Source organism: Columba livia, chromosome 1, assembly GCF_036013475.1.
Source record: "Columba livia isolate bColLiv1 breed racing homer chromosome 1, bColLiv1.pat.W.v2, whole genome shotgun sequence".
NCBI lineage: Eukaryota > Metazoa > Chordata > Aves > Columbiformes > Columbidae > Columba > Columba livia.
Genome location: NC_088602.1, coordinates 143,282,950 through 143,286,673, shown reverse-complemented (window position 1 = coordinate 143,286,673; position 3,724 = coordinate 143,282,950). Strand labels below are relative to the sequence as shown.

At 35.3% G+C, this 3,724-nt stretch overlaps 1 protein-coding gene across 3 annotated transcripts in view; it reads left to right on the top strand.

Annotated features, from left to right (window-relative positions):
• LOC102097047 (potassium voltage-gated channel subfamily A member 5) overlaps positions 1-3,094 on the top strand; it is a 31,477-nt gene extending 28,383 nt beyond the window's left edge. For all 3 annotated transcript variants that reach the window (XM_021298444.2, XM_065034346.1, XM_065034338.1), the window contains one exon: positions 2,396-3,094. The gene's annotated coding sequence lies outside the window, so the exon portion shown is untranslated. The remainder of the gene's footprint in view (positions 1-2,395) is intronic.
• Positions 3,095-3,724: the final 630 nt, after the last annotated feature.

Genomic DNA, 3,724 nt, shown 5'->3' with positions numbered 1-3,724 from the left:
GTGAGTGAAAGAAACAGCAGGATAAAAATAACAGAGCACGGTATGATGCAGATTATTAATCTCTTACCCTGTGTTATCCTAGCTTGTATTACATATACTACTATGTTATACCATGGATGCCCTACTGCTCAAAACAGATCTCTCTATGCTACTCTGAAAGATTATGGCTCAGGATGCCAGATTGCAGGGACTTCTAATACTTGTATCTTTAAGTTGGCTGAAAATTCTTAATCAAGAAGTTGCTGCACTAGAAAATGTATAATCAAAGAGTATCAAGATGCCACTTCTGACAAACATTCATATTTCTTACATTTTATGTGAAAACATCAAGTTCAGTTAATTTAACATCAAATGAACGTATTTATTTATTAAAAATTGAAATTATGTCTCTTTTAAAGTCTTTTTCTTTTCCCAACCTTCCTTTTTTCTTTCTTCGCCCAGTATAAAAATACTGTGAAAAACTGACATAGAATGCAACCTTGATTCTAGCTAACGTGGTTCAGTAGGAAAAAAAAAAAAAAAAGTAGAAAAAGTATAATCAGTAAAATCAAAAGAAAAGCCAGGTATTTTATTTTGAAATGTGAGTCTCTATTTTTCTCCTCAAATCTGCCATTCTGTCCTGGCTGAACTTCATTCTGAGATCACTCTCAGCAAAATCAGAAGCCCTTCTAGGGAGCTATTGTTTTCAGCTCAGCTAGTTTGAAGTATTTCAGTTAAAGCATCTAACCCTGTCACCTTGACATCTGCTATAATCACTGGAGCAAGTCAGTGATCTTCAGAGAGCTATTTGCAGCTTAGGAAGCCTATTACCATGTTATTTTTCAATTCATTCAGGAATCTGGGCATCATAAAGACAGCAGGAGCTTTTCCTAACTTCAAAGGGTGCCAGCTTTGGCACTGAGTCTTCACTGCAGATTAGCATATGGACAGCTCTTTTGATAGAAGCTGGCTCTTTGTTATTTGGGAGTGGGGAGAAATGTTTATTTCACATGGATTCAGTTAAAAATCTTTCAAATGGGTTTCAATATGCTTATTTTTATTTTTATTTTTTTTTTAATGTAAATCACTGTAGGGTTTTGTCAGTACTGTGGAGAACTTCGCCAAAACTGGGGAACATACAAACAAATGACAGGGCAACATTTTCTGACAAGTAGTGAGGTGGCTGCTTGTTTCCCGTGCTACAGCACTCAGAATGCCAGTGACAAATCTTTGTAGGGCTCTCCCTCCTCTTTGCCCTTCCAGTGCTGCCTGATGAAGTGAGACATTTGCACACACTGGAAAAAGACGTCGTTTAATCACGATCAATTTAAGGTCACTTGATTTAAGGTAGGTGTGTGTGCAATGTAGTATGGTTTAGGTATGCAATTTTTGTCTGGAAACTCCTTGCTCCCTTTCAGACCCTGTTGAAATCAATTTCTTTGATCCCACTAATTTGAAACAACTTTGAAAAAATCCATTTTATTTTATCTTTTTTTTTTTCTTTATTTCTTTATTTCTTCTTCTTTTTTTTTTTTTCTTTTTTTTTTTTTTTTTCCTATTTTGTCTTACAGAGGCTGCCTGGGAAGCTACTTGGGAATAGCTTTTCTGTTTTTAAAATACTGTTTTTAAGCAATCTTTTAGTTTTTACATTCATATTTCAATCTGTTTAAATTATTCTCGTGTATCAAGTCTTTTTATTTTCCAATACGTAAAGAAAAATTTTTTTGAGGTTATACAAAAATGGAAGTTGTAATCACCATTTGATGTCCTTGGAACACATTTTATTTACTATTCAATAGCCACTGTTTTTATTAGGACATTGTTTGAACGTAACTTTAAGCTCAATAAAGTTCCAAGGCTAATCTCCTGGGACAGGATATTTATGGTCCATATTTCCAGAGAGGGAGATTGGAAGTAGAAAAAGGCTTAAGTATTTAGGCCTCGGTTCAGCTCTGAAGTCAGGGGAAAGCTGTCCATTGCAAACAGTCATTTGACCAGTTGATATGGTCAGTTATATGTGCAAACACCCAGCTTGAAGGGGTTGTTGCATTCAGTGAATTCATTGCAAGCAGAAACGTAGGTCCTGGATTGTGTATATTACTGCAGGGGAACTGACCTATTTTTTTTTCTGGAGAGAAAAGCCTACCATAAAAATCTAATTTACAATAACTGTAAGAGTGGAAACAATACTGTTTTTCTCTAGGATATATGGTTATGCAAACAAATTGATGAAGAAGACATTACCAGCAGGAAAAGCACTGATGCTGCTTGGTGTCTACTGAATTAATATTACTGCCCTTCAAAGGAAAGTGAAACAGTGGTGCATCTTTCACTTGGTTCTAAGCCATAATTCTGTACCAGAGTGTGGAGCCTAATGATTTGCTCTTGATACTTACTATAGCTTTTTGCATTACAGAAGTCTGACTCCTGCAGATAATGACCATTAGGAAGACACTGCTGCAGAGACTGAAACCAAATCCATTCATTCCTTGTTGTCAAGTCACCTTGGGTTAGAAGTTGCCAAAAATTTTTTTCCTGGATAAATTACTATGATGACCCAATCAAGCATATGTTCTCAGTGAATTGGATGTCTTCATTCAAATTGTTGAAAATCTGTTCTGCTTGGAGATTTCTCTCATAGAGTAATTGTTTAGCACCACATAAGGAGTGTGCAGGGGTTCTATAAAAGTTTAAATGCTTTGAACTTACTCCCAGGCACAAGAAGACTTTACTACTTGAGATTTTGTTTGGAAATAAATGAGTTCTTGTCATATATTGGGTATCTTCTGCTATTGTTCTTACTTACCAAAATTTGTCATCATTCTGGAAGAAGATTCAAGTGTTTGTTCTTTTTCTATTATTGGCATTCATCTTTGTTTATTTATTTTGTATTCTTGAGATGTGTTGCATCTCTGGAGTTCGTATTTCTACTTTTAGCATAAAAAAGCTGTACATACAAGTCTAGAATGCATCTGAAGTTTAGTCTGTTTTTTCATGTGACTTTGACTTGAACATTTTTATGTTTATGTTTATATTGCTCTTTCAAAAATGTGCATTACCTGTATTTTCTATGCCTTTTTCCCATCTATAACTCAATAAAATTCTGCCCCCATTCTGCAGAACCATATCAGATGTGTGTAACAATTATAACAGTTTTTGAATAATAATGACTGATAATTATAAATGGGTTAATCTGTGTTTTTATTTAATCTACATCTGTCACAGCCTGAAATTTTTTTGATGTAGGATCTGAGATGGTGAAAAAATTACCAATGAGCAGTAAGCTCAGCCCAGAAACAATTCTTCATAAGGCTATTTGGACTTGAAAAGTTTTTCTGTTCCATAAAGAAGTATGTTCTTTATTTCAGTTTTCACCATGCCTAAGTTTAGAACAGATATTAGCCATGTGAGCCAATGAAGTGTTACCCATATCATCAGGCTGCACTTGAATTTATGACACTGCACCTCAGGGATAAATAAATGACTGCAATATGTCCTCTGTCACAAAATATGCAAGTTTCTAAGGAGTGCTAGCTTAACCTTTCCGAGCTGCCAGTCACTGTATGATTAAGGAAGACCAGGAGACCTGCCACTGACCTGGAACAGCAAAGGCTTGGGTTACATTGAATGGACTAACATGCATTTTCTTTGTGAGAGCAGATATATTAGATGAGTTACAAGGATCTGGCTCTCATTGGAAGCTAAGAAATACTAATTTGAGTACAGTACCTAAAACTTCTGTGAG